We start from the raw sequence: 13,604 nt of genomic DNA, 5'->3' as shown, positions 1-13,604 counted from the left end.
CTCTCAAGTCCCTCAGAGTTCCTGAGGCCACTTCAGTGTGACAGGGAATGTTCTCTCTGCCAGCTACCTCAGTATGTCTCAGACTGCCTGGGTGTTCTCCTGGCTGCCTCGGTGTCCAGGTGTCCCCCATACGATGCTTTGGCTTTGGCTGCATCAATGTCCCACCTTCTACCTTCTCATTGTCTCCAGACTGCCCCACTGTAACTCAATGGTGCATGCAAGAGAAGAGCTGACCAACACTGATGTGAACTGAGGGACCACGAACTGCTTAGTGTCCCACCACTAGCTGCCTGGGTATATCCCTCCTGCCTCAGTGTCCCCCTTGTCCCCTGCAGCCACAAAATATACCCCTTTCTTATTAGGTGTCCCACTACCGGCCTTATGCCACTCACTGATTCGTCATTCCTCCTGGCTAATTAATCCCTCCCCTCTTTATGTTCCAAAAGATTTAATGTCTCCCCGGAGTTCTCTAGCGTCCTGCATAGATCCCCAAGTTACCTTGAACAAGCCTGAAGTTGCCTGCTGGAACATCTTGCCCCGCCCCCCCCCCCAGTTGTTATTGGTTCTCTTCCTGTTTTGCTAACACACATCTGCTGGGGAGGAGCTAAGCCCGGAACCTCTTGACACTGTTGTTTTCCACTGTGCTATGAGTCCATATATATGCCTGATCTTTCCCGCCAATGAAGGGCACTCAGCATCAGAATTCCTCTTTTTTTCACTCTCTAAGCCTTCACCTGATTAGTGGAACAGATTGTAGTGGGGGCTCTACAGAGTTCCTCAGTATTCCACATGCTACTTTTAATATCACACCTAGCTACATCAAAGTCACACACTTTTGTCAGTGCCACCCTTTCACCTCAAGGCCTCCAGGATGTCTCAGTGTCACCAAGGCTGCCTTGTTGCCCTCTCCCCTTCCCCCCCCTCCGCCTCATGCTCACCAGCTGCATCAGTGGTCCCTGTGTCTATAGTTCATCCCACAGAACAAACCATGGCAACATGGAACACACTTTTCTGACTCTTCAGGCACAATGGATGAGATTCTGCCCATGTTTATGTTAATAGAGAGACAAAGTAAAATAACTTTATGAAGTCACGTGAATGAAGGGAAACAGATCTACAGTAGACCCAAGGAATACTTTCCTGAGGAACAGATGGCTATATTTAGAAATCTATGAGCAACAGGTTTCAGGCAGAAGGTGAAGAACAGTCTACCCAATCTACAGCATTTGCTGAGACTCCATTGTAGTCTGCTTTCATCCAAGATGGAACAAGAGATATCACCTTACATTTTTATCTGACACCACTAATGCCAAAACAGATGAGAATCTTTTGTTCACAATATATAAGATAAGGGATTGTCAGCAATAATGGTCATGATCACAAACCTTGCAAAGGGAAGGGACTGAAGTGGAACCAGGGAGATTGTCTGGGCAACCTACTGAGACCCTCTCAAAAACTAAAAACTACAGGTGTTACTCAGTGGTAGAGTATTTATTTAGCATGGATAAGGCTGATGGTTTAATCCCTAGAACTTAAAGAAATAACATATTTTTAGGATATAAACAAAACTAGCCTCTGCAAAAATTTCCATTTAGAACAAAGTAATGGTGGTTAGGAGATCTCATAGGAAAATAAAAAGGGATGACTGGAAAACTTACAGCTAGACAGGAGGAATCACTTCTAATATCCCATATCACATAGAACAATAAGATTACAAGAGCTGACTGAAGACTTTAAAATAGCACGGTACATTGATGATGCTACGACAACAGGAAAATAGTAAATATATGAGGTGAGAGACATGACAACCATTCACTTTTGATCATCCATGTTGATCATATTCATGGAGATGTCATTGGAACATAAGATACAACCAGACATCATTGAAATACACAAATGTATAAACAGAATTTAAAACTATACTTTATGACAATATAATTAATAAAGATTAATGTGCTGAGCAGATAAAGATTCATATACTAAAAACTACTGATATTACTGAGAAATCAGGATAAATCATTTGTATGTACATATATGTTTTTTTTCTAAGATCAAAAGGTCAATTATTTAAAGGTTAGTCCTCAACATTCTAATTTTCTGAAGGCTGTAAGACATTTCTTGTTTAAAATTATTCATTTAATGCATGTGTTTACAAATGTATAGGTGCATGTATGTCATGGAGCACGTTTTGTGAGACTTGGTTATCTTCTTCCACCCTGGAGTTTTAGGAATCAAACTTAGGACTTAAAGCTGGGTGGTAAGTGCCTTTGCTTGCTGCCTTAGTTTCTTTTCTGTTGCTGTGGGAAGACATTGGCAACAATGTAACTTATAAACTATTTAATTCTGGGCATCATGGTTGTGAGAATGGCAGTAGATAGGCACGTGGGGGATCAGTACCTGAAAGCTTGTATCTCCTTTGTTCACAGCAGAAGGCAGAGAGAAGAAACTGAGAATGACATGGACATTTGAAACCTCAAAGCCTACTCCCAAGGACACTTCTCCCCCAAGGTCATGTGGGGACTACCAGAGCAAAGTTAGCATTTTAACAGCCATCTTTCCTACTACTCTTTTAGATACTAACATAATGGTAACTTTCCATTCCCCTATGACAGTTATCCTGTTAAGCATATGAAGCAGCCTGACCCTGAAAGAGACCTGCTACAGACTTATTGTATAGCAACTTATCTTATCACAGAACACTTGCATCCTGCTTAGAAGGACATTATGTCTCCCCCATATCCTCCCTTTGGCCCATTGCCTCATTTCTCCACTACTTAAACCCTGTGGTTATATTCAATAAATGAGACTTGATCAGAATACCATCTTGTCTCCATCTCTTGGGTCTCTTGTTCCCTCATATTCACTCCCCCCTCAGGGTTCCTGGTGGGGCCAGGGCAAGGTCACACTTTCCCAAACACTTGCACAATGAGGGACCAAGCATTGAAATATATGAGCCAATGTGTCCATTTCTCAAATACCCAAACTTGCAGAGCAAAAGACTCCAGATTCTTTATTTGAAAATAAGTTTATAAAATTCCTGTTGAAGCCTGGGAATATAGGCTTGTGGGAGAGCACTTACATAACAATCACAAACCCCTGGTTTAAACCCCAGCAGTGCAAAAACAACAAGACAGAGAAATACAGATTAGCCAAAACCTCTACCCCACTGCTTTAGGTGCTGAGTATTAAATGTCTCTGGTTTGTCACTCATCTAAGAACATACTTGGTCACAACCTCTACATATTTACACTCTGACTCACCTACAGTATCAGAAATCAGATGTATTATAGGCACAGCTTGACAAGAATTAAACAGTCAATGGGAAGAAACATGTCTGCAATATGCCCTGAAATTTGACATGGCAAGACAGTTTTAGTCTCCACTTTTGTGTCCCTTCTCCCACCCAGACCTGCAAAGGCACACTCTTCACCAAAGCACATGACCTGTGTTGTTGGCTAAATACACAGCAACTTTTCTGCCACTTCCTCAACCCCATTGTGAAGAAATTCATTTTCCTCTTTAAAAAAAAATTCCTTGCCTCTCCTAAGAGGGTTTTTCTCAATTTTGCCTTTGCCAAGCCTGTTGCAATCTGCATCATCATTTTCTTGGTTTGGGTTACCAGGAGTACTGTGAGTAGATTAAAAAAAAAAAAAAAAAAAAAAAAAAAAAAGGTCACATACACAAGGAAGGATACAGGACTGTATACAGAGCAATGCTTCATTAAATCTAAAAAACTACTTGCAGACATGAGTACTGTAATAGAACTCACTGCAACAGCGGACTTCACAGACTCCTCACTGCTCCCTGCTGCTTGTCCCACTCCCCTCTTTGGAAACACCCCTCATTGCTCTCAGACTTTGGGGTCCTTGGGATGCTGATTGGGCAGGATGCTAGCTCAACAGAAAGGTGGGGCATCTTAAGGGCATTCCCCATATGAAGTCCCAGTAAGGCCACCCTGCACTTGGTTTGAAAGACCCCAGCAGACCCCAAGAGTTTGGAGCCTGTCAGCAGGGAAGGCCCTTGCCCCCAAGAGACAAGACCGGACCACTGGATTCAAGTAAAAGAGGTTATTTAATGTTTACACACAAGTACCTATGGACGCTTCAGCCTTTCGGGAGATTGAGAGAGCGTGCCTGGGTAAAGCATATGCAGTTTATATAAGGTTGGTGTGACAAGAAGCAGGCTTACAGAAGCAGAAGCATGGTTACAGGGATTTCATTGTTTCATCTAAATGTAGCAGTTGTAGTTAACCAAGGACAGTTATTTATTCAGGTTGGGCACAAAGAATACAAAGAATTCAGTTATGACTCTCTCAGCATCCCGGATACCGTCCTGCTGACCTTGCTTTAGTCCAAGCTGCAGACTTGGTTGGCATCGGATGAGAGCAGCACCTGGTTCCCTCCTGTTCTTTTCTCATAACTTGACCTTGGCAATTAATGAGAGCAGCTCAAACAGACAATAAGCATAGTGGGGGTTTTTCAGGTTCATTCCCTTCTGGAAGATCCATAAATCTACTAGGTGAGGGGTGATATGGTACCGTCTTCCCAGCTTGCTACTCAAACATATAGCTTGCTTAGAGAGGAGCATGGAGCCATGCCCACTCACAAATCCCTTTGCTGAGAGGTATGTGCTTGCCTGCCTGATACCTGCAGAGAAAATCCTCACCAGTTTTTGTTCTAAGTGGCACTCCCTTCCTCTTGGAAGGCACCGTCCTGAGAATCTTGCCTTTGACTGAGAAAGGACAGGCCATTTGAAAGTCCAGGTCTGGAGGCCAGACTTGCCTATCTGTAGGAAGCTGCAGTCCCCACTGTGGATGGGTACAGTGGCACAGTGCCACACATTCAAGTTCCAGTCAGAAACCTGGGTAGACTCCCACTTTGTATGAGTGGAAACAAACTCCTGTGCCCTGGAAGGGCAAATAGTGCTCTTCAGACCCAATATTTTCTTTTGCTTTGTTTTGCAGACAGGGTTTCTGTGAAGGTCAGGGTCTCCTGGAACTGGCCTGTAGAGCAGTGTGGCCTGTAACTCCTAGAGATCCACCTGCCTCCACCTCCCAGGTGCTAGGTTTAAAGTTGTGAACCAGCAACTGCCCTGCTTCTTCATATCTCAGGTATACTGTGTGGTGTGTGTGTGTGTGTGTGTGTGTGTGTGTGTGTGTGTGTACAGGGTAGGATCACATGGGGGTGAATGACAACTTGGGTGAGATGTTTCTTTCCTTTCACGAAGGGGAACTGAGAATTGCACTCAGTCCTTCAATGTTGACAGTGATCCCTGGACCTGGTGGGATTTTGTGGGTATTGGGGTTTAGTCATGGAGATGGAGCACGGATCCTCACATATGTTAGGAAATCACCCAAATACTGGGCTATATCCTCAGCATATGTTTATTTAGTGCAAAGGAACTTGGGCCCTCCCAATGCCAAGTGAGTACCCAACCATTGAATGGCCACAGACTCCCACTCTGGTTTGTAACCTCTGACATCTTTGCATGCTGCCTGGTTTTGTTAACAAAGACACATCCTCTAGGTGACAGTATCTTCATGGAGTCCCCCACTGTCAGACATAATTCAAGATACTCTGAATGTTGATGTCCCCACTATTTGAAGTAGGGAGGAACTTGGATCCCTGTTTTAGATTCAACCTGTTTTCTAGCCAGCTTAGTAGCACACACCTGTCATCCAGGCACATGGGTAGGGAGAGCATCTCCTGAAGTGTCTGAGGCCAGCCTTGGCCACACAGTCAGGTGCTACCTCCATGTCCAGCAGCAGCCACAAGCCAAGCATGGAGACAACCCCAGTCAGTGCTGGGGGGAAAGCCAAATGGAAGTTGTTATTAGCCACATGGGTGCCATAATTTTTTCTGCCTGCTGCCTGTCTTGTCCAGCCACCAGTCCAGCCCCAATTAATGCACAAAAACTCTGTATTTGATATAAGGCTGTTGGTCAGTTACTTGGTTCTTATCGGCTAGCTCTGTCTAAAGTATTGACCCATTTCTGCTAATCTATGTATTTCCACGTGGTCTACTCTTACCCTTGGAGAGCCGGCTTGTGCCCAGCTCTCTCCAGACTCTCCATCTTGACTCCTCCTTCTACTTCCTCTTTCCTCCTTGCCTCCTAGTCCCGCCTGTCTTGCTTTCCTATTGCCAACAGTGTTTTATTCATTAAACAAGTATGAGAAACATATATACAGAATGACATCTCCCATCACCCATGTGAGCCAGGATGCTCCGATATGGCAACTATGGCTGAAGAGACAGGGCAAGGAAGGCAGAAGCAGGTGCTTGTTTTTAATGAAGAGCAGCACCAGAGGTTCTCAGAGGTAATGCAGCCTAAGAGCTGAAGGACCGAACATCAGTCCAGTCTATCTCAGCCTGGAGCAACCATTCAAGGAGGAAAGAGCCCTGAGTCCTGGGCCCAGAGATACTGAGGACCCCAAACCCTGGGCTGCTGGTGGCTGTTGGGTTCAGGAGCAGCACCATGGTGGGGTCGTGCAGCAGAACATCACAAGTGCAGACAAAGACCAAAGGAGAACAGGAACTGAGTGCAGAGATCTTGTGTGCTTCTGTGAATCAGAGATGAGATGTGGGATGCAGGTGAACGAGAGCAGCAGGCAGTGTCTGCAGAGCTGAGTCAGGGCAAGGGGAGAGATCACAGAGCCAGGAATCATCCAAGAGTTAATTATATTGGATCACAATGTGAGTAACCCCAGAACATGTACATTCGTACATGCATGCATACATACATTCATGCATATATACATAAATACATACATACACACTTACATACATGCATGCATACATACATACACACACATACATTCGTACATGCATGCATACATACATTCATGCATATATATATAAATACATACATACATACTTACATACATGCATGCATACATACATACATACTCACATACATACATACACACATACACACATACATGCATGCATACATACACATACATTCATACATGCATGCATACATACATTCATGCATACATGCATACATACACACATAAACACATACATGCATGCATACATTTGATCAGATCACTGTCTTGCCTCCACTCTCACATCTCTTGTCTCCTCATTCTCCCTCCCTCCCTCAGGGTCAACTGTCAACTGACCCTGCTGGCCAGTAGGAGGGCTTCAGTGAAGAAAGCCACCCCAGGGAAGAGCCAGCCAAATCAAAAGAAGATAAAGAGAAAGAGGAAGCTGCAGATGGGAGCCTGCAGTCTCCAGACCTTGGTAAGTGAGCCATGCAAATGAGATAAGAAAGAAGCAACATGAGTTGGCACTCAGGATAGAGAGGTTAGGCTTCAAATGTAAGATATCCTCAAATGTTTTTATTTTTGTGAAAGAGGTTTGTCCATGGTTTCCCACTGAGGCAACAATAGACGAGAAATGATGGAAAAGACTAGGAGACACGTTAATGATTATTATAGGACTTCTGGATCTGAAAAAAAAATCCCCATAACAGCATTTTCATATTAGAACTTAATTGAAGAAATAATTTCTCACAAACAAACTGACCCTCTTGTTGCCAATATTATAGAAGAAGGAGAAAAATGTCTTAAACCGTGTGGCTTTGACCTTGGAAAAATTTTGAACCTCAGAAAAAAGACTCAGAGGAACATGCCAATGAGGAAAAGCACCTCATGTCATTTGAGAGTGATACTGAAGATATTAAAAAGACTAACCCACAGACCCAAGACAAAAGTGTAAAAAAGACACACTCTAAAAAGTATTTGGGAGCTAATCCCAAGACTAGAGATTTAGGAGCTAATATATATATATATATATATATATATATATATATGTATGTATGTATGTATGATATATATATATATATATATATATATATATATATATATATATGTATCCATCACTAAAAATGTCACTAAGGACAGACCATCCACAGATGATGACCTTAGTGATGAGGATTGGGAGGACTTGGAGGACAAAGCAGCAGTATATCATGTGTCAGACTGGCCTTCATTAAAACAATGGCCTCTGCCCTATACACTTCCTTCCACGGTTCCTCCTCTAGCTTGCCCAGTCTTAAACCCCCAGAAAGAATTACAGGATAAAATTCAATACCTTAAGGAACAAATTTGCTTAGAAAAAGAACACCAAGAATTAATTGCCCAATTAGAAAGTTTAAAGACAGACAAATCCTCTGAGACTTCTCAAAGGAACACCACCAAGGCACCCCTTAAAGGGGCTGCCCCCAGGATTTCTCTTACCTATCAGGAACACACAGAGTCAGACAATGTAACTACCTTTCCTGTCTCTGAAACAACAGATGCACAAGGCGGTGCATGGTGACATCATACAGGTTTCCACTTTATAGGGGTTTCCACTTTAATGTCATCAAATAGGTTAAAAGTACAGTTTTTCAATAAGGGGCCACAGAGCTCCTTATACTGCTGCCAGCATAGAATCTGTGGCTAATATACTTGGCTTACTCTTTCAGACTGGTACACCTTAACCAGAGCAACTCTGGCAGCAGGAGATAACCTCTTATGGAAATCAGAATTTTCAGAGGCTTGTAAAGAAACTACAAAATGAAATGCTCAAGGCAGCAATGGCTAGAATGCTGATATGCTGATGGCAGAGGGAAATTTTGAGGTAGAAGATGTTTCAAATGCAATATGATCCTGGGCTGTATGCCCAAATTCAAATAGCTGCCACCAGAGCATGGAAGAATCTACCCACTAAAGGAGATATGAGCTCTTCCTTACCAATACTAAGTAAGGGCCCGATGAGCCCTCTTCCGACTTTGTTCACCATTGACTAACAGCAGGAACTGAATTCATTGAACAATTAGTGTTTGAGAATGCAAATGCTGCCTGTCAGGGTGCAACTAGGCCATATCAGAAACAAAACAAAACACATCTTTCTGGCTACATTTGCTTCTGTGCTGAGATAGGAGCAGCCTACCAACAGTGGCTCTCCATGGCAGCCTCTATGCAAGAAACCACTGTTAAACAATTCCTATGGAATCAGGGGAGAAATAAGTGTTTCATTTGTAGAGAGACAGCCTGCCACTCCAGTTTGTAACCTCTGACATCTTTGCATGCTGCCTGGTTTTGTTAACACAGGTATGGCCTCAGGGTGAGAGTGTACTCATGGAGTCCCTCACTGTTCGACATAGTACAAGATGACTGGACATTCAGAATGTTGGTGTCCCCACTGTTGGAAGTAGTGAGGACCTCAAATCCCTATCTTTGATTGAACTTATTTTCTAACCTGCTTGGTAGTACACACCTGTCATCCAGGTATTGGAGGAGGGGGAATCTCTGAAAGAGTATGAGGCCAGCTGGGTAACACAGTCAGGGGTTACCTTCATGTCCAGCTGCAGCCATAAGCCAAGTAAGCAGACATCCCCAGTTAGTGCTGGGAGGAAGGCAGATGGCACATCCATGTGAGCCCAGGCTGCTCCAATATGGTAGCTATGGCTGGAGAGGCAGGGCAAGGAAGGCAGAAGCTAAGGGTTTTCAATGACAGGCAGGGCCAGGAATGCTCAGAGGTACTGAGACACAAGTGCTAAAGGACCCAGCAGTAGGCCAGCCAGTCTCAGCCTGGACTAACCATTCAAGAAGGAAGGAGCCCTGAATCCTGGGACCAAAGCTGCTGAGGGCCTTATGTCCTGGGCTGCTGGGTTCAGGAGCAGGGCCATGGTGGAGTCCTGCTGTGCTCAGAGGGTGCAGCAGAGCATCAGAAGGGCAGATAAGGATCAAAGAATAACAGGAAATGAATACAGAGATCTTTTATGTTTCTATGAATGAGAGCTGGGAAGTAGGGTGCAGGTGAAGGGGAGCAGCAAGGCAGTGTCTGCAGAACTGTGTCATGACAAGGGGAGAGATCAAAGAGCTCAAGAACCACCCAGAGGTTAAGCATATTGGGACCAGAGACTCTGACAGGGAATGGGGTCCTGATCTTCCCAGGATAGTCTCCATTAGAGGCTGAAGGGCTCGGCCTAGGAGGTGAGGGGAAGTAAGGGTGAGGGAGGGACTGGAGAGCAGTGGGAAAAGAATGTGACCATGAATGAAGCAAGGACATCGGGAAGCCATTGGTGTGGCTGTGCCACAGTTGGATCTTGCTGACCTATTCTATTCCATGTCAGAGGGTAATGGGAATGAATGTATATTCTCTGCTGCATTGAAGAACAATAAATGAGAAGAAACAAAATCTCAGCAGTCAGTCGGTGAAGCAATACTACAGGTATGGTGGCTGGTTTTGAGTCAACTTCACACAAGCTAGAATCATCACAGCAGAAGGAAGCCGGTATGCAGCACACCTCTATGTCATCTGTCTCAGATTCTGCTTCCAGGTTCCTACACTGTTTGAGTTCGATGATGAGCAATGATATAGACATGTAAGCCAAATAAACCCATTTCTCCTCAGATTGCTTATTGCTAATGGTATTTTATCACAATAGTAACCCTAAGACAAGGGGTGAAGCAAAAAACAGAGATCATCTCGTGCAAGAGCACCCCCTCTTCTCTCTTTCCCCTCTTCTGCCCTTTCTCTCCCCCTTCCATTCTCTTCATGAGTGCTGAGTCTCATGTTTGCGTTTAATAGGTGCTAATTGTAACAAAAGAACAACAGAGGAGCCAAGACAGGGAAAGAAAAAAAAAGGGGAGAAAGGAAAGAAAATAGAAACTGTTGGATAAAGGGAAACTGGGGAAGCAAGAGAGAGCTAAATCTGAGGGTAGAGAACAAACTGCCAGTTCTGGTACCTAAAACAGTCATGTGCACAGAGGAAAGATGATTTTCTTATGGATGTGGCTCTAAACCTTCTCTGCCCCCTGTAGCAGGCAGGATCTGGGGTCTCCTTACCTCTTTAGCCCATACACAGAGCACACAGCTATGATCACCACCAGCATGATGAGCAGCAGGGACAGTGTGGCTTCATAGTCATTGAAGATGTCAAACGAGTAGTTCCCAGCCTCCGTGGTGAACACCAGGCCGATGGCACAGTTGATGAGGCACACAAGACCTGGAACACAAGACCACTGCTCATCTCTCTAAGAGTTGTGAGGAAACTACAATTTAAGTAGGTGCTATCACATGCCATGCTCTGGTCACGTAATATACCAGATTAAGCCTCCAAAGTAGTAGTCAGGCATCCCTTTTATACTGGGGTGCCAGGGCTTAGTGTTGTCAGAAAACTCCTTGTAGCACAACATGGCAGCCTCTATATTTGACTCTTTCCAGGTTTCCTTCTGACTTCTTAAGGCTTACCGTGGTGCCTCTGAATTCATAGTTGCCCTTCCCACTGCCATACAGTACAATGTCAACCACTGGGATGCTCCCTCAGGAGAGGATTAATTGCTAGATTGGCTGCTACATGCTTTTGTACTGTGGACCACAGGGATCCAATTGCAGGGAAAAAAAAAACATTCCATGTGCTATTAGGATTTGAGGAACAGTGAAGAGGACACTTCCCACATGATAACTAGGACATGTGATTATGCACACATGCATGTCTGTGCATGTGAGTTTCAGAGAGATTGAGTGAGAGAGAGAGAGAGAGATAGAGAAAGAGAGAGACAGAGAGAGAGTGCACCCTCAGGGTTCTTCCCATACCTTGGCTGTGAACATGTATACCAGGCCATTGATGGCTCTGTGGAATGTGAGACCCTGAATCCGGTAGATGATGAGCACAAAGTAGGGCATTGATGCAGTGAAATAGACCACCTGTGGGAACCCAGGAGTGGAGTCAGCCTCAGCTTGGAAGAAATAGTTTTGCCAACATTGTGCAAAAATCCACTTAAAAGTATCAGTTTATCTTCATTGAAATGGAGATGTTTGCACACAATGTTTAATTTAAAGTATATGAAATTGACTCAATAATATAAGTTCTGTGGGATCCTAAAAATTGAGCGTAAAAGAAAACCCCATTCACGGGAAGATGTTTATGGAGCCTAATGCTGCCCCAATCAGAGAAGAGCACAGATGACTTGGAGACAGAGTCCAGGGAACCTGTTCACATCAACTCAGAAGATGGCACAATCTTTGGGTCAAATGTCTTAGGAGTTTGCCCACAGCTGGTAACATCTGGAAAATGCACTAAAATTCTTTTACAGGGTCTGAAGGTTTTCAGGATAAAACTGTGGTCATGTTTAATAAACTCTAATATAAAAGTAAATAAGGCCAGGAGGCTATGAAGAGGGGTTCTCATATATGACTGCTTGATTGCCACTGCCACCAAACATACAGAAACAAAAAGACCTCAGGAATTTGTCAAAGTACGTCTGCCTAGAACTATGTTCAGTCTGGGACTGAGGCGTTGCTTGTTGTCAGTCCCTGTGCTCAAAGACACCTACAAACATCTTGCATAGTCCTCACTATGTTTGCCTTTAAAAGTTCCCCCTTGGCCTCTGCTAATATATCCTGTCTACTATGGCGTCCATTTCTCTGTAGCTGTCTGTAAATATTGTAGTTTATTATGGCACCATTTACTCTTCTTTCTGTACTGTAGTAAACCTTTTTAAACAAATGCAATTATGGGGAAGAAAGGGTTTATTTGGTGGGATGGCCCCTTTAAATCAACTCATAAGGCAATCATCAGCTGATTGACATAACACTATATAAATTAGAGATTTGAGACCACCACATTTATAAAGTAATGATAAAATAATCAAGTGAATAATCTTGATTCAAGATGAACATAATAATAATCAAGGCAATCCTCTACAGACTTGCCCATAGGCCAATCTGCTCTTGGCCACGTCTTAACTATGACTCCCTTCTTAGGTGAGGTGAGTCTGGACTATGTCAAGCTGACAGTTAAAGCTAACTATGGCAGGCACTTTACTCTCCATGGCTGTCTGTGAATATTTGCAGAGCTCACTATGACACCCCTCTGTCCACGTTCAAATCCACCCAGGCTCAATGGTATCATGCCTACCTTGCCAGTTGACTCAGCACCCCACAGTATACACAGATAGACAATTAGCCAGGCCAGGGTGAGGCACAGTGATGGCTCCCACTGCACTCCTCCATCCCCCTGGATGGATGGTGAGATGTTGAGTGTTTTCCTGACCAGAAGTACTGTGTCGACAAAGCCTTTTCACACTCCTCATCTAGCCTGTGCAGTTACCATTCAGTGGGCAGACAGATCACAACAGGGGATCCTTTGGAATGAAGTGAGAATCAACAGAGAATCAAGGGGAAGGCCAAGGGCTTGGTGGGATGATGGGATATAGACTTGCCAGAGAGGTCTTGGAAGAGAAGGAAGCTGGTCACCCAAGGGCAAATGGCTGCAGCCTTGAGCCTGACCAAGGACTTGGGTCTTCAGGAGATATAGACGGCATGGAGGATAACTGGATTGGTTTTAATGTTAAGGATTCCCCAAAGATCCACACCTAGAGGCTGTGTTTCCATGGGTGGAAAGATGCTATGGATTTTTAGGAGGTAGGGCCAATTCAGAAGTCATTGGGGTGAGCTTTCCAAGGAGCTAAGGGGAATCCTGTCATTTGCTTCCTATTCTGGTGTCATTGTGGATGTGTCCTCTTATATGTATTTAGGATATGACGTTCTGCCAAACTTCATCTGTACTAGAGGCAGAGTTGTGAATTAACAATTCTTTCCTCTTTG

General features: G+C 44.1%; 1 pseudogene; it reads right to left on the bottom strand.

The window, feature by feature from the left end:
- Positions 1–11,681, bottom strand: part of LOC127236268 (protein regulator of cytokinesis 1-like) — a 45,948-nt pseudogene extending 34,267 nt beyond the window's left edge.
- Between the last annotated feature and the right edge of the window lie 1,923 nt (positions 11,682–13,604).

The sequence above is a fragment of the Phodopus roborovskii genome, unplaced genomic scaffold, assembly GCF_943737965.1.
Source record: "Phodopus roborovskii unplaced genomic scaffold, PHOROB, whole genome shotgun sequence".
Lineage (NCBI taxonomy): Eukaryota > Metazoa > Chordata > Mammalia > Rodentia > Cricetidae > Phodopus > Phodopus roborovskii.
This window is presented reverse-complemented; position numbering and strand designations above follow the sequence as displayed.